The sequence below is a fragment of the Ambystoma mexicanum genome, chromosome 3q, assembly GCF_040938575.1.
Source record: "Ambystoma mexicanum isolate Mex_15411 chromosome 3q, UKY_AmexF1_1, whole genome shotgun sequence".
In the NCBI taxonomy this organism is placed as follows: domain Eukaryota; kingdom Metazoa; phylum Chordata; class Amphibia; order Caudata; family Ambystomatidae; genus Ambystoma; species Ambystoma mexicanum.
Window position 1 is genome coordinate 399,862,317 of NC_090926.1, and position 24,246 is coordinate 399,886,562.

The window sequence follows — 24,246 nt, forward strand, 5'->3', positions numbered from 1 at the left end:
GTAACACTTTTAAAGGGCCAGAGCAAGTAAAGCCGTGCCAAGCCTAGTGAACTAAGTGAAATGACCAGGAAGGGGCAGAGCTAGGAGCCCCATGAACCGGGTTGCGCAAGCTATAATGGTTGGACCTTGCGCTCCGACAACTGCACCCAGACCAGGGGAGCCTGAAAGTGGAACACAGAGGTGGGGAAGGGAACCCCCAAAGTGTTTGTGAAGAACTGCAACAGCTATACCTAAGAGCTGCGTCTGGGGGAAGGGAACCCTGAGTCTAAAAGGTATTGTGAAGATCAAGGGAAAAGACAAAGTGCTTCTTTCTGAGTTCAGGCAAGAGAAGCCTAAGAAACTAGCTGGACATTTGTTGTTTGTGCATCTGAGAAAACCAAACAGAAATATTATGAAGCTGAGCATAACAAGAACTGTGAGATTTACTTGAAGTGAATCCTGAAACCTTGTGGAACTTTACTCCCTGAGTGTCTGGAACTTGGGGAAGGGAGCAGTGTGAGAAGCTCCTGAAAGACACTGTCATATGATTTTGGGACACTTATTTAGTTTGAACTTTTCAGCACATTGTTAGTATTAGAAGCAAGGGCAAGTATAGGTTGCGACACAGACAGCATTTTACTTTGGACGTTTAGACACAGACCGGCCTTAGATACATTAGTTGAGGGAGGTCCCCTCTTAGAACTGCCATCCTGAACTGGATCTCTTGTGTCTGTGTCTAACTGTTGATATTATGTCTGTCTCACATACGACAAGGGGAGTCCTAACACAGGACATAGCAGGGGCCTTCGCAGGGTTCTACCAGACCCTGTACGAGGAACGGGATGGGAAAGGAGAGGAGGAGACTGCATCCTATCTAGTGGCTATAAACTTGCCCTCGGTGGGGGAGACGGAGAAGGTGGCACTAGAAACAGAGCCCACTGAGGGGGAAATCCACGTCGCAATCAGGCTGCTGCAAACAGTCAAAACACCAGGACCCAAAGGCTCTCGCGTAGAATTCTAGAAGGCGGTGAGTCGGAAAGTGAAAGAGGCCATTGGAGGGATGTTCCGAGATAGCCAGGAGGCTTGCATCTGCCAGAAGACCTGCACCATGCCACAATAGTGGTAATCCATAACAAAGGGAAGCCCCCAGAGAGCTATGGGACATACAGACCCATCTCCCTACTCAAATGGAAATCTAAAATCCTGGCTAAGATACTGGCCAACAGGCTCCTGGGGGTACTGGGTAAGCTGATCCATAGCGATCAGTGTGGCTTTCTACTGGGAAAGGCAATACGGATGAACCTCCATAGGGCTCAGAACGCCTTGGGAATGGAAGGCGCTTTGGAAGGGCCACACACCCTGATGGCTTTAGATTCAGATAAAGCCTTTGACTCAGTCTGATGAGGTTTTCTGTGGACAGTGTGAAACAAGATGGGCTTCAGCCCAAACTTTCATAGCTGGGTGAAACTGCTGTACACGGGACCCACGGCAAGAGTCAGAGTAAATGGGATCAATTGTATATTAAATAAATTTGAACTTTTATTGGGTGCACAAAAATAGTTAGGTTGCTTTTAGGCTCTGAGAAAGGTTGTTTTCACTCTTAGTACAGGGAGACTCTTGGCTCGGGCAATGGTTGCTCTTCTCTTCAATTGTAGATACATTGTTTAACTGTTTAACTTCTTTTTATAGTAAATGTATGTCCGCTGTGAGAAACCTGAGGGTATTCTCACTCATACTCCCCTTGGATCCTCTGCGCAGGGGGCCAGGGAAAGGCCATAACTCTTGGATCCTGACCGTGGGGGTGGAGAAGCGAGGGATGTTCCCTGGGTGGAAGGACCTTGAGGATTTGGAGTGGGGTGCCCTTTGGTGAGACATGGTATCCCCCTTTCCCTACTTACAAAAACCCTATCTCTCCCCCAACCTTTATAGGCTATTGTAAGCCAGTTTCCCTCAAATCTTCACATATAACATTTGACAGTACTGAGGAAAAGAAGATGCAACTAAGAGTGATGAAGATTACCCCTTTACAACACTCTGGTACTGGGACGAAGAAGATGCAGGTAACCAACTATAAGGGTCAGGCATGTCCCTGTAATTGTGATCAGGCAGGACGAATCAGAATTTCACACCTGCAGCCTGTCAAGGGGCTGCAGGCCGATAAAGGGAGAACAGCCCAGAAGGGCAGGGCGCAACAGCTGAACCAGCAGGAGACATGTGAAAGGAGGCAGCCGTGGTGGCCCAGGAGGAAGAACCAGGACACCGGCAGAAGTTCCAGTGAATTTGTGGGACCTGATGTAAGTGGGCTTTGTATCCCCCACAAACCTGGGAGCCTCCAGACCAAAGCATGTGCAATCGGGGCTGAGAAAGAGTCCGGAATGCAAAGGATGCTGTCCGCATCCGAAGACCAGCATCAAAGACGCTGGTGTGAAGCAGGGAGCCCACAGCGGTCGAGCAGAGTTTGTAACTGTGGGTTTTCCCAACCTCCGACTTCAGGAGGGGAAAGGAAGTCATGGGAAATCACTGGGTGAGAGCGGAGAAGACAAGGCGAGTGTCAGAGAGGCGCCACTGCATTGAATGGACCGCAAGTGAGCAACGGTGCAGAAGAATACATAATTACCTACCTATTGAATATGGAACGGAATGGAAAATTGATCTTTTGAAAAGCCAATGAATATTGAATACCTAACGAAATGGAAACTAAGCATTGTGATAAAACCAGCACACTTTGAATATTGAGTTAAATACCAATTTACAATTTCAAGCAAAAAACTATACATTGAATACTGAACTTAATTCAGCCACATAAGAGAACCTTGACCTTTGAGCTACAGAGTGAACTTTAAAACATATGTGGCACAATGAATCAATCCAAGCCTGGAACTCTCATATATTAAAGGCTAAGGGAAGCCAAACAGTGAACATTCATGAATAAATGCAGTGTGACAAAGCTACAATTGGGCAAGGGGAGTATGATACATGGTGGCAGAGCCACAAGGCGACCAAGGAGAAGCCACAGGAGTACAAGATATCTAAGCCAATATACCCTAAACCAAGAGCCGTGTCAGTGACTTGGTGCTAGAGAGCTAAGTACCGAGTAAGCTGTGAGTGAAAGCTGAGGAGCCCAAGGTCCTGGTTGCGCAACCTCTGATGGGTGGACCGTGTGGTCTGACAACTGCACCTAGACCAGAGGACCCTGAATGGTGAAAGCTGAAGACACTGAAAAGCAAGACAAAGCAGACCACTGCAAAAGATATGGCGAAGCACGCAGGCTGGCCTGGTGTTTGTTTAAGACTTCTAGAAAACTCAAGCAAGTATAATTAAAAACACTAAAGACTTTGGGAAGGGAAACCCCAAGGACTGGTGTTGAACTATATCACCTTTGACTGGAGAAAAGTCAACTTTGAGCCTTTTCATGGAACTTTCTTGTGTTTGGGGAAGGAGAGCTGAGCGGAAGCTGTGAGCTGTATGAAACAGGCATGGTATCAAGAGATTACACAGACAAATAGATAGACTTGGAAAACCTTTACTGTTGATGGTCAAAATGGAAAAAAACCTATCTTGTCCTAACTCTAAGGTGTGAATGCTCCATAATGAAAAGGAAAATGAAGGGAAGTTGTAAGTCTGTCAGTCAAAAGTAAACTACACTCTGTGTCAAAACCTATGCTTGCCCTCGCTTCTACAGTAATAGGGTATGTGGGATTTGGCCAATTTACTAGTGTTCAAAGCAAAGTCATTGTGAATATTGAGCTCTTCCACGGTTCCCTTGCCCAAGTTGAAGTCACTCAGGGTACGAAAGTTCCACAAGTTTGCAGGATTCACTTGGCAAAACTCACAGTACTTTTCCTTATATGGATTCACGTCTTCACAACTTTTCTCAGGCTCCCCTTGGCTTGATCTTAGACACTCCTGGTTATCCTTCAATGTAACAATGTTCAAAGTTTGTTTCCAAACACACTTTAAGGTGGGTTCTCTTCGACCCTCCTGGACCACCCTCCTGTCTGGGGGCCACTCCAATGCTTCTTAACACTCTGAATTCATTCACAGTTTATTGGGGCAGAATCTTTTCAGCCCTCCTGGATTCTATTCCTGCCTGAAAGCCACCCCAATGCTTCTCAAAGTGCACAGTTCCTTTCATAGTGTATTTAGGCCTCTCAGGGTTCTCTTCCCCAAGCTTAGGCCCCTCTTGTTCAATAGGAGTCACAGTTTCGTTCAGGACTCTCAGGGTTCCCTTCCATCTGGTCTCAATGGTTCTCAACAAATTCGTAAAACACAAAGTTCACTCAGAATATCTCTTTATTAGTTTTTGCAGCTTTGCTCTTACTTCAAGTTCATGTGGCTCCCCTATTGTCGTGGAGCTTTCAAAATGATTTCTATTATGCTCACACGTTATGCGCACAGCTCCCCTGCTGCAGCATATTTTCCTCACACTTTGCTCACACACAGCTCCCCTGCTGCAGCGATGCTTCTTTTCCTTCACAGAGACTTTCAAATACGTATACCATTATACGTGACCACTCTGCTACTTAATATCCTTTCATACGTTCTTTCTCTTTGTTCATACCTTAGCAGTATCCTGACAGCTTTCGGGAACAAGCGCTCTTTCACTCGTGATCACAGTGCTACAGTCTTTTCTTAATGAGTGCGGGTTTCTCTCACTTCAGAAACTCACTGGTCATGGTTTTCGCTGCTCCTTACTTCGGTCGTTTTGCTGCCTGAGGTCAGGGTCTCGCCACCTGCTCCTCAGACACTCACTGGCCACACAGAGTATGGGATTAATACGCCCCACGACTCCCGTCTCGCAATTCCTCCGGTTCTCTGGAGACACAAAATTCTCACTGTGCTTTCTCCTGCTACACTCGGCAGTCTTAAAGTATCACAGCGTCTCGCACTCTGTGGCCTTAGTTTGGGCAGTTTTGGCTCTGCTGCCTCTCCTGCTCGCCGTCCAACTCGCTCTACTCACCCTACTCGCTCTCATTGCCAAACATGTATGTTCCTTTTATATCCATCTGAGTAGTTAACAGGCTGCAGGTGGGCATGGTTGAAATCAATTGCCTGACCCTGCTTCGCCTCATTAGTGGGACATTTCCATTTGGGAAGTTGGTGTGCCTTGATCTGCATCTTCTCCCAGTACCATAGTGGTGTTTCTCATGAGAAATCTGCACTCCTCTTGACTTCCTCGTCTCAGTATGTACAGAGACATTACAGGGGCTGACAATAGCCCATAAAGGCTGTGGGAGGGGACGATAGGTCACTATCAGGAAGGGGGGGATACCTAGTCTCACCGTCAGGTACCCTCTTTTTAATCCCCATGGACCCTCGACTAAGATGGTCCTCCATTGCTTGTCCTCCTCCAGAGTTGGAATCCAAAAGTGATGGCCCTTTCCTGGCCACCTGAACAGAGGATCCCTGGGGAGTAGGTTGAGAAAGTATTCAGCCATTTCATAGGTTTTAGAATGGCCATGTATACAGATGACCTTGTTCTCTATGCGTTTCTCCCATTTTTGTGAAAGTTCCTCTGGTTTTATAGAACTTTCTTTACCCCCTGTGTCCAATTCATCCCAGAGTAGATTTTCCTCCAGAATAACAGGAATCTTATATGTAGTAGAACCCTTGGTATGTAACAAGGGGTTACACTTTTTATTAGGTAGACTGAATTGCAGGGGAGATAATTATTTTTTTTTAAAATGTATTTGCATTTGTTAAGCGCACTTGCAGCCCATAAGGCATTGAGGCGCTGTTACAGAGGATACACAGATTTAAGATTACATACAGGTGCCAGAAGGCTCTTAGTTACAGTTAGGCAGGCAGATAATCAGTGGAGGATAAGGATTTAAATTACACAAAAAGTCTAGTTTTGATGAGTCTTAGGTGAGGAGGCAGGGCGTTCCAGTGCGTGGCTGCTAAGGTGGGGAAACTGGAGCCACCAGCGCGCACTTTCTGTGAGGTAGGCGTAACAATAGTGTTGGCATAGATGGATCTGAGCGGTCTTGTGGCGGAGTGCCTGGTGATTCTGTTAGTCAGGTAGGGGGGGGGCAAGTTCGTGAAGGCATTTGTGGGTGAGGGCAAGAGTTTTAAAAACAATTCTCTGTTTGACAGGGAGCCAATGTACTTGCCTTTTGATTTCAGAGAGATGGTTTCTCCTTGCAGTGCCTGTGGCTGCCCTTAGTGCATTGTTTTGGGCTAGCTAAAGTTTGGCCAGGTTTTTTTTGGATGTCCCCACGAGAAAGGCATTACAGTAGTCAAGTCTTGACCCGATGATTGCCCTGGCAATCGTGAGGCAGCTTTGACGGGCCAAAAAAGGTCAGGCTGCGTGGAGGACTTTGGAGTAGTAGGCTGAGGAGGCGGCGATGGCATTGACCTGTCTGTCCATCGACAGGTCGGAGTCGAGGTAGACTCCGAGTGTCTTGACATGGTTTGAGACCTTAATTGGAATGTTGTCAATAGTGATGGTGGCGTACTGTTCTCCAAGGTTCCCGAGGGTGAACGGTGAGCCAATAAGGAGGAGTTTGGTTTTTTCGCTATTGAGGCAAAGCCAATTCTCCGCCATCCAGGATTGAATGGTGGAGTAGATAGAGGAGAGGGTGTTGGAGTCTGCTAGGCAGTCGCCTGTGAGTGGGATGAGTACCTGCGTATCGTCTGCATAGTTGGTATATGATATACCAAGGGTGTCCAGGATGCTAAACAAGGGCCTAGTGAAGAGGTTGTAGGGTGTGGGTGCGATACAGGATCCCTGGGGGACACCGCAGGTGAGGAGGCTAGGGGTGGCGGCGGCATCTTCAGAAAAGACTTCCATGGCCCTTTCTTCGAGAAAGGAAGTGATCCACTGGCAGGCTTTAGGGGAGAAGTTGGCTTGGGTGGCTAGGTAGTGACACAGGGTATTGTGGTCGACCAGGTCGAACGCTGCGGAAAGGTCAAGGAGCAGTAGGAGGGCAGGTTTGCCTGCGTCTCTGAGATCATCCATTTGGTTTTTAAGGTCTAGGAAGGCCGTTTCAGTGCCATGTCGTGGGCGGAACCCAGATTGCCGTAGGCCGAGGAGACGGTTGTCCTCTAGGAACTTCTGGACTTGCAGGTAAGCTGCTTTGTCCAAGATTCTGAGAAGGACGGGTACAGTCGTGATGGGCCTGTAATTCCCCGGGACGGTAGGGTCGAGTGAGGGTTTCTTGAGGAGTGGGCGTACCCAGGCTTCCTTAAGTCCTGATGGGACATGACCTGATTGGAAGGATGAGTTGATAAAGGCTGCAAGGAAGGGGGCTAGGCTGGGTCCAGAGTCTTTTATGAGGCTAGCAGGGCAGGCGTCACCTTTGCAGTTGGAAGGTTTAATAGAATTGAGCAGGGTGATGACCTCTTGCTCGGTAATGTTTTTGAATTCGAACAGCGGGGAAGACGTGGTCTTGATGGGTGGCTTGGCGTGCATGTTCGCTATAATGTCAGAAAAGGCTTTTTGGTGGCCACGAATTTTAGTTTGGAGGGTGTCAAGCTTCTCTAGCATGGCAGATTGAATGCTGTTACACCATTTGTCATCTTTGATGGTTGTGGAGGGGGTGGCAGATGGTTTTTCGAGTTCCCTGAAGATGGTGAATAGTTCCTTAGATCCTGACTCGGTGTCAGCGATCCTGGTGTTAAAGGAGGCAGCTTTTGCCAGAGTGATGTTGGTCTTGTATGATTTGGAGATGGCTTTGAACTTCTGTTTAGTGGCTTCAGAGGGGTTTGCTTTCCAGGTGGATAGTGTAATCCTCTTCTGCGCACGTTGGTCAAGGAGTTCTATGGAGAACCATGAGTTGGCATGTTTGGCTTTTTTAGCTTTTTTGAGAGTCAGGGGAGCAATGGGATCCACAGCTGACGTGATGACATCCTTGAAGATGTTAGCTAGGGTATCGGAGTTGTTTGAAGAGGTGACCTGAAGGGCTGGGTTAAGGAGGTAGGGTGCCAAGTTCTCGACTGTGAGAAGGTGTGAACTCCTGGCGTAGGTGGCAGGGCATGGTGATGGCGGAGAAAGTGCCACTTTGTTGGTTCCGAGGTTGAATTGGATGTAGTGATGGTCAGACCAAGGAATAGGGTTGTTGTCCATGATGAGAAGGGAGCAATTGTGATGGCTGACCCAGTCAAGGGTGCGTCCTTTGATGTGTGTAGGCTGGGAAATGGAGTGCACGAAGCCTAGGTTGGAGAGTGCCTTCTTGAGGTGTTTCGCAGGGGAGTCTTTAGGGTGGTTCAGCCCTAGGTTGAGGTCACCAAGGAATAGAACCTGTGAGGTCATTTTGATGTTGTGAGAAAGTGCAGTGATAAGGGTGTCATGGAAGTCAGTGCAAGGTCCTGGGGGTCTGTAGACAATGTGCATGGATATGGTGCAGTTGGGTGAGACATTAATTTTTAAAGGGAGGTAGTCGCTGTTGCTGTCAAGGATGCCTTCAGCTTCTCTGATGGAAAGGGTGTCTCTGGCTATGAAGGCGACGGAATAGCCAGGTGGAGATGGCCAGTGAGAGGGCTGGGCCTGAGCTTTCATTCAGCCAGGTTTCAGTAAGGATGAAGAGGTCAAGCTCGTCTTTTATGATCAGGTCGTTGATGTCGATGGTGTGGGCTGGTACTGAGCGGGCATTGAGCAGGGCGCACCTAAGCGTGAGGGTAGGGGATGACAGGGGGAGGGGTGGGCTGGTAAGTGGTGAAGGGTCAGAGGAACTAAGTGATGTGGTCAAGGGAGTGTCAACAATAGGAGCAAGGGGCACAGGAACATCAGTGAGCTGCATACAATCAATGGGGGTGCCAGCAGTGGGAACAGTAGGCATGGGAGCATCAGTAAATTGCACACAATCAATGGGGGCGCCAGCAGTGGGAACAGTAGGCATGGGAACATCAGTAAATTGCACACAATCAATGGGAGCGCCAGCAGTGGGAACAGTAGGCATAGGGACATCAGTAAATTGCACACAATCAATGGGAGCGCCAGCAGTGGGAACAGTAGGCATGGGAACATCAGTAAATTGCACACAATGAATGGGGGCGCCATCAGTGGGAACAGTAGGCATGGGAACATCAGTAAATTGCACACAATCAATGGGTGCGCCAGCAGTGGGAACAGTAGGCATGGGAACATCAGTAAATTGCACACAATCCAGTGTGGCAGCGGGGTCACTAGCGGTGGGTACAGTGGGGCGGAGGCAGTATTACAGAGTTAATGTTGTTAGAGGGGTAATGTTTGCTGGTAGGGCCCTTGAGGACCTATCGTGTCGTGGTAGAGGACTGTGGGGCAACCCTGGGGCCCAAGGCGCACTTGGTGGCAGTGCACCTGAGTACTGGCAGCTGGCTTCTTGTAGCCAGCCTGGCGTTGCGGTAGCCCATGGTGGGAGTAAAGCTGATGGGGTTGGTGGGCAAGGTGCGGGACCTTAGTCGAGCATTCCTGCTGTTGTACAGCGGAGGGCGTGCAAATGCTGGCAGGGTGGGCGCACAAGATGGGTAGGTCAAGGGGGCATTGAGTCTGTTAGCCTTACTTTGTGTAGGTTTAGCAGGAGGTTGGGGCGCCATCTGCGCCCTCGAGCAGCGGAGAGCTGCAGAGAGTGAGCTTGGCCTTTTCTCCTGGCCTTCGCTCCTCTGCGGCTTTGCCTGGCGGTGAGCCCCCCCTCCATTAAAGGCAGGAGGGGAGGGGCGAGCAGGGGACCAATTGCGGGCCTGGGCAGAGGCTTGGTGATTCCTGGTTCCTACGGCAACCACGGCGTCGGCCATCTTAGTCTCTCTGTGCATCTCGTGGCCTGCAATGGCCATTTGGGGCATTTTTATGCACTCCGGTGCTACGGCGGCATGAGTAACAGCTGATGCTGTTGTAGTGCGTTGCTGTGTGTCGGAAGGCATTTCTGGGAACTCCTGTGCTCCGAGGGCACTTGGCACGGCGTTCCTCCTGGATGCAGCTGATGGAGGAGGGATCAGTTGATAGTTCACTCGCAGCGGAGCTGCACAGAGTTAGCTTCACACTAATTCTCGCAGCTAGCTGTGTTCTTCATTGATGCGCGAGGTTCTGTAATCAGTTTCTCCTACATGCCCAAACCCTTTACATAAATCTCTGAGTGACTATTGTTAACTAGATTAATACAAATATCTGAATGACATATGTTCTTGTCTGTTTTTCCTCATGTCACACCTACCTGCCCATTAATTATGAACTTGATATGTAGATTTACTTTTCTTTTCTTTTTGATACTGTAACCACATGTTATTATTTTATATATGATTCTGTTCAAACTAACAGCCTTGAAAGCGGCCCAGTGTCAAAACATGTGTCGGCTGTTACAAGAGAATAAATATGTAGCAGCAATCAAAATTCTGGACATTTTCGAATTTATGCATTGTACAGAAGAATGCTGAGACATACTTTTGTGAATTGGCAAACATTACTTACATGCTCAGCGTGAATCACTGGCACAAATAGCAAAAGTATACTAACCATAAGAGGTTATCCTTGTGCTGGAGACGCAGCTTGCCATACCCAAGACTAATGGCCTAAGCGTACTCACAAACGATTATACCCTCATGGTTATAGGCCAAAGGATGGAATCAAAAGGATCTAAATACAATAGGGTCGAATCAAAAGGACCGAAAACAAAAGGGTTGAATTTTGTTTTTTTTTTTTGTTTTTTTTGGAGGGGTTCCCCCCGAATCTCTGTTTTTGGTGTAAAAATCACCTTTTTTCCCTATACGGAAACCCCCAAAAATATACATTTAAATAAAAATGTGACTCTTTTGTTTTAGGTCCTATTGACTCGATCCTATTGAATTCGATCCTTTTGCATTCGATCCTTTGACCGGACACCTACCCTCACTTACCCCTTTTTCTGATATTCAAACCTTACGGGTGCCTGCTGAAGGCTATTTTGTGGGCCGCTTTGACAGATTATCTACTTAACCGAGATGAGGATAGAGCTGCCCTATTTGCACCCAGAGGGAGCACCAGCAATGCTTTTAAAAGTAGCTATAACACTACAGAAACATTGAGACGGAAATTCATTAGACTAGAGCTATTATACAGGAAACAAACAAACTGTCATGGTTCCGGTAGGTCGCAAGCCCTCCGAGGAAGCACCCTCAAAAAGGAAACCAAGAAAGCTATCCTGTTTGTCCCGTTACGCTGCAGCTCCATTCTATCAACAATGGAGGTTGCCATGGAGACATACACAATGTAACCGATGTCCATACTGAGTTGATGCGTTCCACCCGGCTTGTCGTTAGGTGTCACGTGACATTGCACGTACTTCTCCACTCTGCAATCTATGTGTTAAAAGCTTCCGGATCACTAAACGCTGCTTCTGATTGCAGTCAAGTACAGCGTTTATCTGAGTATTCTGACTCCACTGAAAGCTTTTTGAATCCCTGCTATGTTTTCTGACCTTCCCTTTGCCTGACGATTTTGTACCTCTGGCAACCGCACAACAACAGACCTTTGCCTTCCTGAACTGACTTCCTTTTGCTGCACAGACGACCGCTACCAACACAGTATTAATCTAGTTTGTTAACATTTCCGCTTTTTATTTCCTGTGTTTGGGTTTACGAACTTCTCGGTTCTTCCACACCCATATCAGCGGATCACGCTCCGCTGAATCCTCCGTGTTACCCTCACATTACATTCACTCCTCTACTGTTAACTGCCTATAGTGACAACTCCATTGCTACCTGGAGTTTTGTACCTCTGTTAGGATTTTGGGTCATTTTCTCTGAGTATCTACACCAAACCTCCACAGAACAGTGTGGCTTTCTACTGGGAAAGGCAATACGGATGAACCTCCATAGGGCTCAGAACGCCTTGGGAATGGAAGGCGCTTTGGAAGGGCCACACACCCTGATGGCTTTAGATTCAGATAAAGCCTTTGACTCAGTCTGATGAGGTTTTCTGTGGACAGTGTGAAACAAGATGGGCTTCAGCCCAAACTTTCATAGCTGGGTGAAACTGCTGTACACGGGACCCACGGCAAGAGTCAGAGTAAATGGGATCAATCGTATCTTAAATAAATTTGAACTTTTATTGGGTGCACAAAAATAGTTAGGTTGCTTTTAGGCTCTGAGAAAGGTTGTTTTCACTCTTAGTACAGGGAGACTCTTGGCTCGGGCAATGGTTGCTCTTCTCTTCAATTGTAGATACATTGTTTAACTGTTTAACTTCTTTTTATAGTAAATGTATGTCCGCTGTGAGAAACCTGAGGGTATTCTCACTCATACTCCCCTTTGATCCTCTGCGCAGGGGGCCAGGGAAAGGCCATAACTCTTGGCTCCTGACCGTGGGGGTGGAGAAGCGATGGATGTTCCCTGGGTGGAAGGACCGTGAGGATTTGGAGTTGGGTGCCCTATTGGTGAGACATGGTATCCCCCTTTCCCTACTTACAAAAACCCTATCTCTCCCCCAACCTTTATAGGCTATTGTAAGCCAGTTTCCCTCAAATCTTCACATATAACATTTGACAGTACTGAGGAAAAGAAGATGCAACTAAGAGTGATGAAGATTACCCCTTTACAACACTCTGGTACTGGGACGAAGAAGATGCAGGTAACCAACTATAAGGGTCAGGCATGTCCCTGTAATTGTGATCAGGCAGGACGAACCAGAATTTCACACCTGCAGCCTGTCAAGGGGCTGCAGGCCGATAAAGGGAGAACAGCCCAGAAGGGCAGGGCGCAACAGCTGAACCAGCAGGAGACATGTGAAAGGAGGCAGCCGTGGTGGCCCAGGAGGAAGAACCAGGACACCGGCAGAAGTTCTAGTGAATTTGTGGGACCTGATGTAAGTGGGCTTTGTATCCCCCACAAACCTGGGAGCCTCCAGACCAAAGCATGTGCAATCGGGGCTGAGAAAGAGTCCGGAATGCAAAGGATGCTGTCCGCATCCGAAGACCAGCATCAAAGACGCTGGTGTGAAGCAGGGAGCCCACAGCGGTCGAGCAGAGTTTGTAACTGTGGGTTTTCCCAACCTCCGACTTCAGGAGGGGAAAGGAAGTCATGGGAAATCACTGGGTGAGAGCGGAGAAGACAAGGCGAGTGTCAGAGAGGCGCCACTGCATTGAATGGACCGCAAGTGAGCAACGGTGCAGAAGAATACATAATTACCTACCTATTGAATATGGAACGGAATGGAAAATTGATCTTTTGAAAAGCCAATGAATATTGAATACCTAACGAAATGTAAACTAAGCATTGTGATAAAACCAGCACACAACCAACTATAAGGGTCAGGCATGTCCCTGTAATTGTGATCAGGCAGGACGAATCAGAATTTCACACCTGCAGCCTGTCAAGGGGCTGCAGGCCGATAAAGGGAGAACAGCCCAGAAGGGCAGGGCGCAACAGCTGAACCAGCAGGAGACATGTGAAAGGAGGCAGCCGTGGTGGCCCAGGAGGAAGAACCAGGACACCGGCAGAAGTTCCAGTGAATTTGTGGGACCTGATGTAAGTGGGCTTTGTATCCCCCACAAACCTGGGAGCCTCCAGACCAAAGCATGTGCAATCGGGGCTGAGAAAGAGTCCGGAATGCAAAGGATGCTGTCCGCATCCAAAGACCAGCATCAAAGACGCTGGTGTGAAGCAGGGAGCCCACAGCGGTCGAGCAGAGTTTGTAACTGTGGGTTTTCCCAACCTCCGACTTCAGGAGGGGAAAGGAAATCATGGGAAAGCACTGGGTGAGAGCGGAGAAGACAAGGCGAGTGTCAGAGAGGCGCCACTGCATTGAATGGACCGCAAGTGAGCAACGGTGCAGAAGAATACATAATTACCTACCTATTGAATATGGAACGGAATGGAAAATTGATCTTTTGAAAAGCCAATGAATATTGAATACCTAACGAAATGGAAACTAAGCATTGTGATAAAACCAGCACACTTTGAATATTGAGTTAAATACCAATTTACAATTTCAAGCAAAAAACTATACATTGAATACTGAACTTAATTAAGCCACATAAGAGAACCTTGACCTTTGAGCTACAGAGTGAACTTTAAAACATATGTGGCACAATGAATCAATCCAAGCCTGGAACTCTCATATATTAAAGGCTAAGGGAAGCCAAACAGTGAACATTCATGAATAAATGCAGTGTGACAAAGCTACAATTGGGCAAGGGGAGTATGATACATGGTGGCAGAGCCACAAGGCGACCAAGGAGAAGCCACAGGAGTACAAGATATCTAAGCCAATATACCCTAAACCAAGAGCCGTGTCAGTGACTTGGTGCTAGAGAGCTAAGTACCGAGTAAGCTGTGAGTGAAAGCTGAGGAGCCCAAGGTCCTGGTTGCGCAACCTCTGATGGGTGGACCGTGTGGTCTGACAACTGCACCTAGACCAGAGGACCCTGAATGGTGAAAGCTGAAGACACTGTAAAGCAAGACAAAGCAGACCACTGCAAAAGATATGGCGAAGCACGCAGGCTGGCCTGGTGTTTGTTTAAGACTTCTAGAAAACTCAAGCAAGTATAATTAAAAACACTAAAGACTTTGGGAAGGGAAACCCCAAGGACTGGTGTTGAACTATATCACCTTTGACTGGAGAAAAGTCAACTTTGAGCCTTTTCATGGAACTTTCTTGTGTTTGGGGAAGGAGAGCTGAGCGGAAGCTGTGAGCTGTATGAAACAGGCATGGTATCAAGAGATTACACAGACAAATAGATAGTCTTGGAAAACCTTTACTGTTGATGGTCAAAATGGAAAAAAACCTATCTTGTCCTAACTCTAAGGTGTGAATGCTCCATAATGAAAAGGAAAATGAAGGGAAGTTGTAAGTCTGTCAGTCAAAAGTAAACTACACTCTGTGTCAAAACCTATGCTTGCCCTCGCTTCTACAGTAATAGGGTATGTGTGATTTGGCCAATTTACTAGTGTTCAAAGCAAAGTCATTGTGAATATTGAGCTCTTCCACGGTTCCCTTGCCCAAGTTGAAGTCACTCAGGGTACGAAAGTTCCACAAGTTTGCAGGATTCACTTGGCAAAACTCACAGTACTTTTCCTTATATGGATTCACGTCTTCACAACTTCTCTCAGGCTCCCCTTGGCTTGATCTTAGACACTCCTGGTTATCCTTCAATGTAACAACGTTCAAAGTTTGTTTCCAAACACACTTTAAGGTGGGTTCTCTTCGACCCTCCTGGACCACCCTCCTGTCTGGGGGCCACTCCAATGCTTCTTAACACTCTTAATTCATTCACAGTTTATTGGGGCAGAATCTTTTCAGCCCTCCTGGATTCTATTCCTGCCTGAAAGCCACCCCAATGCTTCTCAAAGTGCACAGTTCCTTTCATAGTGTATTTAGGCCTCTCAGGGTTCTCTTCCCCAAGCTTAGGCCCCTCTTGTTCAATAGGAGTCACAGTTTCGTTCAGGACTCTCAGGGTTCCCTTCCATCTGGTCTCAATGGTTCTCCACAAATTCGTAAAACACAAAGTTCACTCAGAATATCTCTTTATTAGTTTTTGCAGCTTTGCTCTTACTTCAAGTTCATGTGGCTCCCTTATTGTCGTGGAGCTTTCAAAAGGATTTCTATTATGCTCACACGTTATGCGCACAGCTCCCCTGCTGCAGCAATGCCTCTTCGAAAGTATTTCTATTTTCCTCACACTTTGCTCACACACAGCTCCCCTGCTGCAGCAATGCTTCTTTTCCTTCACAGAGACTTTCAAATACGTATACCATTATACGTGACCACTCTGCTACTTAATATCCTTTCATACGTTCTTTCTCTTTGTTCATACCTTAGCAGTATCCTGACAGCTTTCGGGAACAAGCGCTCTTTCACTCGTGATCACAGTGCTACAGTCTTTTCTTAATGAGTGCGGGTTTCTCTCACTTCAGAAACTCACTGGTCATGGTTTTCGCTGCTCCTTACTTCGGTCGTTTTGCTGCCTGAGGTCAGGGTCTCGCCACCTGCTCCTCAGACACTCACTGGCCACACAGAGTATGGGATTAATACGCCCCACGACTCCCGTCTCGCAATTCCTCCGGTTCTCTGGAGACACAAAATTCTCACTGTGCTTTCTCCTGCTACACTCGGCAGTCTTAAAGTATCACAGCGTCTCGCACTCTGTGGCCTTAGTTTGGGCAGTTTTGGCTCTGCTGCCTCTCCTGCTCGCCGTCCAACTCGCTCTACTCACCCTACTCGCTCTCATTGCCAAACATGTATGTTCCTTTTATATCCATCTGAGTAGTTAACAGGCTGCAGGTGGGCATGGTTGAAATCAATTGCCTGACCCTGCTTCGCCTCATTAGTGGGACATGTCCATTTGGGAAGTTGGTGTGCCTTGATCTGCATCTTCTCCCAGTACCATAGTGGTGTTTCTCATGAGAAATCTGCACTCCTCTTGACTTCCTCGTCTCAGTATGTACAGAGACATTACAGGGGCTGACAATAGCCCATACAGGCTGTGGGAGGGGACGATAGGTCACTATCAGGAAGGGGGGGATACCTAGTCTCACCCTCAGGTACCCTCTTTTTAATCCCCATGGACCCTCGACTAAGATGGTCCTCCATTGCTTGTCCTCCTCCAGAGTTGGAATCCAAAAGTGATGGCCCTTTCCTGGCCACCTGAACAGAGGATCCCTGGGGAGTAGGTTGAGAAAGTATTCAGCCATTTCATAGGTTTTAGAATGGCCATGTATACAGATGACCTTGTTCTCTATGCGTTTCTCCCATTTTTGTGAAAGTTCCTCTGGTTTTATAGAACTTTCTTTACCCCCTGTGTCCAATTCATCCCAGAGTAGATTTTCCTCCAGAATAACAGGAATCTTATATGTAGTAGAACCCTTGGTATGTAACAAGGGGTTACACTTTTTATTAGGTAGACTGAATTGCAGGGGAGATAATTATTTTTTTTAAAAATGTATTTGCATTTGTTAAGCGCACTTGCAGCCCATAAGGCATTGAGGCGCTGTTACAGAGGATACACAGATTTAAGATTACATACAGGTGCCAGAAGGCTCTTAGTTACAGTTAGGCAGGCAGATAATCAGTGGAGGATAAGGATTTAAATTACACAAAAAGTCTGGTTTTGATGAGTCTTAGGTGAGGAGGCAGGGCGTACCAGTGCGTGGCTGCTAAGGTGGGGAAACTGGAGCCACCAGCGCGCACTTTCTGTGAGGTAGGCGTAACAATAGTGTTGGCATAGATGGATCTGAGCGGTCTTGTGGCGGAGTGCCTGGTGATTCTGTTAGTCAGGTAGGGGGGGGGCAAGTTCGTGAAGGCATTTGTGGGTGAGGGCAAGAGTTTTAAAAACAATTCTCTGTTTGACAGGGAGCCAATGTACTTGCCTTTTGATTTCAGAGATATGGTTTCTCCTTGCAGTGCCTGTGGCTGCCCTTAGTGCATTGTTTTGGGCTAGCTAAAGTTTGGCCAGGTTTTTTTTGGATGTCCCCACGAGAAAGGCATTACAGTAGTCAAGTCTTGACCCGATGATTGCCCTGGCAATCGTGAGGCAGCTTTGACGGGCCAAAAAAGGTCAGGCTGCGTGGAGGACTTTGGAGTAGTAGGCTGAGGAGGCGGCGATGGCATTGACCTGTCTGTCCATCGACAGGTCGGAGTCGAGGTAGACTCCGAGTGTCTTGACATGGTTTGAGACCTTAATTGGAATGTTGTCAATAGTGATGGTGGCGTACTGTTCTCCAAGGTTCCCGAGGGTGAACGGTGAGCCAATAAGGAGGAGTTTGGTTTTTTCGCTATTGAGGCAAAGCCAATTCTCCGCCATCCAGGATTGAATGGTGGAGTAGATAGAGGAGAGGGTGTTGGAGTCTGCTAGGCAGTCGCCTGTGAGTGGGATGAGTACCTGCGTATCGTCTGCATAGTTGGTATATGATATACCAAGGGTGTCCAGGATGCTAAACAAGGGCCTAGTGAAGAGGTTGTAGGGTGTGGGTGCGATACAGGATCCCTGGGGGACACCGCAGGTGAGGAGGCTAGGGGTGGCGGCGGCATCTTCAGAAAAGACTTCCATGGCCCTTTCTTCGAGAAAGGAAGTGATCCACTGGCAGGCTTTAGGGGAGAAGTTGGCTTGGGTGGCTAGGTAGTGACACAGGGTATTGTGGTCGACCAGGTCGAACGCTGCGGAAAGGTCAAGGAGCAGTAGGAGGGCAGGTTTGCCTGCGTCTCTGAGATCATCCATTTGGTTTTTAAGGTCTAGGAAGGCAGTTTCAGTGCCATGCCGTGGGCGGAACCCAGATTGCCGTAGGCCGAGGAGACGGTTGTCCTCTAGGAACTTCTGGACTTGCAGGTAAGCTGCTTTGTCCAAGATTTTGAGAAGGACGGGTACAGTCATGATGGGCCTGTAATTCCCCGGGACGGTAGGGTCGAGTGAGGGTTTCTTGAGGAGTGGGCGTACCCAGGCTTCCTTAAGTCCTGATGGGACATGACCTGATTGGAAGGATGAGTTGATAAAGGCTGCAAGGAAGGGGGCTAGGCTGGGTCCAGAGTCTTTTATGAGGCTAGCAGGGCAGGCGTCACCTTTGCAGTTGGAAGGTTTAATAGAATTGAGCAGGGTGATGACCTCTTGCTCGGTAATGTTTTTGAATTCGAACAGCGGGGAAGACGTGGTCTTGATGGGTGGCTTGGCGTGCATGTTCGCTATAATGTCAGAAAGGGCTTTTTGGTGGCCACGAATTTTAGTTTGGAGGGTGTCAAGCTTCTCTAGCATGGCAGATTGAATGCTGTTACACCATTTGTCATCTTTGATGGTTATGGAGGGGGTGGCAGATGGTTTTTCGAGTTCCCTGAAGATGGTGAATAGTTCCTTAGATCCTGACTCGGTGTCAGCGATCCTGGTGTTAAAGGAGGCAGCTTTTGCCAGAGTGATGTTGGTCTTGTATGATTTGGAGATGGCTTTGAACTTCTGTTTAGTGGCTTCAGAGGGGTTTGCTTTCCAGGTGGATAGTGCAATCCTCTTCTGCGCACGTTGGTCAAGGAGTTCTATGGAGAACCATGAGTTGGAATGTTTGGCTTTTTTAGCTTTTTTGAGAGTCAGGGGAGCAATGGGATCCACAGCTGACGTGATGACATCCTTGAAGATGTTAGCTAGGGTATCGGAGTTGTTTGAAGAGGTGACCTGAAGGGCTGGGTTAAGGAGGTAGGGTGCCAAGTTCTCGACTGTGAGAAGGTGTGAGCTCCTGGCGTAGGTGGCAGGGCATGGTGATGGCGGAGAAAGTGCCACTTTGTTGGTTCCGAGGTTGAATTGGATGTAGTGATGGTCAGACCAAGGAATAGGGTTGTTGTCCATGATGAGAAGGGAGCAATTGTGATGGCTGACCCAGTCAAGGGTACGTCCTTTGATGTGTGTAGGCTGGGAAATGGAGTGCACGAAGCCTAGGTTGGAGAGTGCCTTCTTGAGGTGTTTCGCAGGGGAGTCTTTAGGGTGGTTCAGCCCTAGGTTGAGGTCACCAAGGAATAGAACCTGTGAGGTCATTTTGATGTTGTGAGAAAGTGCAGTGATAAGGGTGTCATGGAAGTCAGTGCAAGGTCCTGGGGGTCTGTAGACAATGTGCATGGATATGGTGCAGTTGGGTGAGACATTAATTTTTAAAGGGAGGTAGTCGCTGTTGCTGTCAAGGATGCCTTCAGCTTCTCTGATGGAAAGGGTGTCTCTGGCTATGAAGGCGACGGAATAGCCAGGTGGGATGGCCAGTGAGAGGGCTGGGCCTGAGCTTTCATTCAGCCAGGTTTCAGTAAGGATGAAGAGGTCAAGCTCGTCTTTTATGATCAGGTCGTTGATGTCGATGGCGTGGGCTGGTACTGAGCGGGCATTGAGCAGGGCGCACCTAAGCGTGTGGGTAGGGGATGACAGGGGGAGGGGTGGGCTGGTAAGTGGTGAAGGGTCAGAGGAACTAAGTGATGTGGTCAAGGGAGTGTCAACAATAGGAGCAAGGGGCACAGGAACATCAGTGAGCTGCATACAATCAATGGGGGTGCCAGCAGTGGGAACAGTAGGCATGGGAGCATCAGTAAATTGCACACAATCAATGGGGGCGCCAGCAGTGGGAACAGTAGGCATGGGAACATCAGTAAATTGCACACAATCAATGGGAGCGCCAGCAGTGGGAACAGTAGGCATAGGAACATCAGTAAATTGCACACAATCAATGGGAGCGCCAGCAGTGGGAACAGTAGGCATGGGAACATCAGTAAATTGCACACAATCAATGGGGGCGCCAGCAGTGGGAACAGTAGGCATGGGAACATCAGTAAATTGCACACAATCAATGGGTGCGCCAGCAGTGGGAACAGTAGGCATGGGAACATCAGTAAATTGCACACAATCCAGTGTGGCAGCGGGGTCGCTAGCGGTGGGTACAGTGGGGCAGAGGGGCGGAAGCAGAATTACAGAGTTAATGTTGTTAGAGGGGTAATGTTTGCTGGTAGGGCCCTTGAGGACCTATCGTGTCGTGGTAGAGGACTGTGGGGCAACCCTGGGGCCCAAGGCGCACTTGGTGGCAGTGCACCTGAGTACTGGCAGCTGGCTTCTTGTAGCCAGCCTGGCGTTGCGGTAGCCCATGGTGGGAGTAAAGCTGATGGGGTTGGTGGGCAAGGTGCGGGACCTTAGTCGAGCATTCCTGCTGTTGTACAGCGGAGGGCGTGCATATGCTGGCAGGGTGGGCGCACAAGATGGGTAGGTGAAGGGGGCATTGAGTCTGTTAGCCTTACCTTGTGTAGGTTTAGCAGGAGGTTGGGGCGCCATCTGCGCCCTCGAGCAGCGGAGAGCTGCAGAGAGTGAGCTTGGCCTTTTCTCCTGGCCTTCGCTCCTCTGCGGCTTTGCCTGGCAGTGAGCCCCCCCTCCATTAAAGGCAGGAGGGGAGGGGCGAGCAGGGGACCAATTGCGGGCCTGCGCAGAGGCTTGGTGATTCCTGGTTCCTACGGCAACCACGGCGTCAGCCATCTTAGTCTCTCTGTGCATCTCGTGGCCTGCAATGGCCATTTGGGGCATTTTTATGCACTCTGGTGCTACGGCGGCATGAGTAACAGCTGATGCTGTTGTAGTGCGTTGCTGCATGTCGGAAGGCATTTCTGGGAACTCCTGTGCTCCGAGGGCACTTGGCACGGCTTTCCTCCTGGATGCAGCTGATGGAGGAGGGATCAGTTGATAGTTCACTCGCAGCGGAGCTGCAGAGAGTTAGCTTCACACTAATTCTCGCAGCTAGCTGTGTTCTTCATCGATGCGCGAGGTTCTGTAATCAGTTTCTCCTACATGCCCAAACCCTTTACATAAATCTCTGAGTGACTATTGTTAACTAGATTAATACAAATATCTGAATGACATATGTTCTTGTCTGTTTTTCCTCATGTCACACCTACCTGCCCATTAATTATGAACTTGATATGTAAATTTACTTTTCTTTTCTTTTTGATACTGTAACCACATGTTATTATTTTATATATGATTCTGTTCAAACTAACAGCCTTGAAAGCGGCCCAGTGTCAAAACATGTGTCGGCTGTTACAAGAGAATAAATATGTAGCAGCAATCAAAATTCTGGACATTTTCGAATTTATGCATTGTACAGAAGAATGCTGAGACATACTTTTGTGAATTGGCAAACATTACTTACATGCTCAGCGTGAATCACTGGCACAAATGGCAAAAGTATACTAACCATAAGAGGTTATCCTTGTGCTGGAGACGCAGCTTGCCATACCCAAGACTAATGGCCTAAGCGTACTCACAAACGATTATACCCTCACGGTTATAGGCCAAAGGATGGAATCAAAAGGATCTAAATACAATAGGGTCGAATCAAAAGGACCGAAAACAAAAGGGTTGAATTTTGTTTTTTTTTTTTGTTTTTTTTGGAGGGGTTCCCCCCGAATCTCTGTTTTTGGTGTAAAAATCACCTTTTTTCCCTATACGGAAACCCCCAAAAATATACATTTAAATAAAACTGTGACTCTTTTGTTTTAGGTCCTATTGACTCGATCCTATTGAATTTGATCCTTTTGCATTCGATCCTTTGACCGGACACCTACCCTCACTTACCCCTTTTTCTGATATTCAAACCTTACGGGTGCCTGCTGAAGGCTATTTTGTGGGCCGCTATGACAGATTATCTACTTAACCGAGATGAGGATAGAGCTGCCCTATTTGCACCCAGAGGGAGCACCAGCAATGCTTTTAAAAGTAGCTATAACACTACAGAAACATTGAGACGGAAATTCATTAGACTAGAGCTATTATACAGGAAACAAACAAACTGTCATGGTTCCGGTAGGTCGCAAGCCCTCCGAGGAAGCACCCTCAAAAAGGAAACCAAGAAAGCTATCCTGTTTGTCCCGTTACGCTGCAGCTCCATTCTATCAACAATGGAGGTTGCCATGGAGACATACACAATGTAACCGATGTCCATACTGAGTTGATGCGTTCCACCCGGCTTGTCGTTAGGTGTCATGTGACATTGCACGTACTTCTCCACTCTGCAATCTGAACCAGCAGGAGACATGTGAAAGGAGGCAGCCGTGGTGGCCCAGGAGGAAGAACCAGGACACCGGCAGAAGTTCCAGTGAATTTGTGGGACCTGATGTAAGTGGGCTTTGTATCCCCCACAAACCTGGGAGCCTCCAGACCAAAGCATGTGCAATCGGGGCTGAGAAAGAGTCCGGAATGCAAAGGATGCTGTCCGCATCCGAAGACCAGCATCAAAGACGCTGGTGTGAAGCAGGGAGCCCACAGCGGTCGAGCAGAGTTTGTAACTGTGGGTTTTCCCAACCTCCGACTTCAGGAGGGGAAAGGAAGTCATGGGAAATCACTGGGTGAGAGCGGAGAAGACAAGGCGAGTGTCAGAGAGGCGCCACTGCATTGAATGGACCGCAAGTGAGCAACGGTGCAGAAGAATACATAATTACCTACCTATTGAATATGGAACGGAATGGAAAATTGATCTTTTGAAAAGCCAATGAATATTGAATACCTAACGAAATGGAAACTAAGCATTGTGATAAAACCAGCACACTTTGAATATTGAGTTAAATACCAATTTACAATTTCAAGCAAAAAACTATACATTGAATACTGAACTTAATTAAGCCACATAAGAGAACCTTGACCTTTGAGCTACAGAGTGAACTTTAAAACATATGTGGCACAATGAATCAATCCAAGCCTGGAACTCTCATATATTAAAGGCTAAGGGAAGCCAAACAGTGAACATTCATGAATAAATGCAGTGTGACAAAGCTACAATTGGGCAAGGGGAGTATGATACATGGTGGCAGAGCCACAAGGCGACCAAGGAGAAGCCACAGGAGTACAAGATATCTAAGCCAATATACCCTAAACCAAGAGCCGTGTCAGTGACTTGGTGCTAGAGAGCTAAGTACCGAGTAAGCTGTGAGTGAAAGCTGAGGAGCCCAAGGTCCTGGTTGCGCAACCTCTGATGGGTGGACCGTGTGGCCTGACAACTGCACCTAGACCAGAGGACCCTGAATGGTGAAAGCTGAAGACACTGTAAAGCAAGACAAAGCAGACCAATGCAAAAGATATGGCGAAGCACGCAGGCTGGCCTGGTGTTTGTTTAAGACTTCTAGAAAACTCAAGCAAGTATAATTAAAAACACTAAAGACTTTGGGAAGGGAAACCCCAAGGACTGGTGTTGAACTATATCACCTTTGACTGGAGAAAAGTCAACTTTGAGCCTTTTCATGGAACTTTCTTGTGTTTGGGGAAGGAGAGCTGAGCGGAAGCTGTGAGCTGTATGAAACAGGCATGGTATCAAGAGATTACACAGACAAATAGATAGACTTGGAAAACCTTTACTGTTGATGGTCAAAATGGAAAAAAAACCTATCTTGTCCTAACTCTAAGGTGTGAATGCTCCATAATGAAAAGGAAAATGAAGGGAAGTTGTAAGTCTGTCAGTCAAAAGTAAACTACACTCTGTGTCAAAACCTATGCTTGCCCTCGCTTCTACAGTAATAGGGTATGTGGGATTTGGCCAATTTACTAGTGTTCAAAGCAAAGTCATTGTGAATATTGAGCTCTTCCACGGTTCCCTTGCCCAAGTTGAAGTCACTCAGGGTACGAAAGTTCCACAAGTTTGCAGGATTCACTTGGCAAAACTCACAGTACTTTTCCTTATATGGATTCACGTCTTCACAACTTCTCTCAGGCTCCCCTTGGCTTGATCTTAGACACTCCTGGTTATCCTTCAATGTAACAATGTTCAAAGTTTGTTTCCAAACACACTTTAAGGTGGGTTCTCTTCGACCCTCCTGGACCACCCTCCTGTCTGGGGGCCACACCAATGCTTCTTAACACTCTTAATTCATTCACAGTTTATTGGGGCAGAATC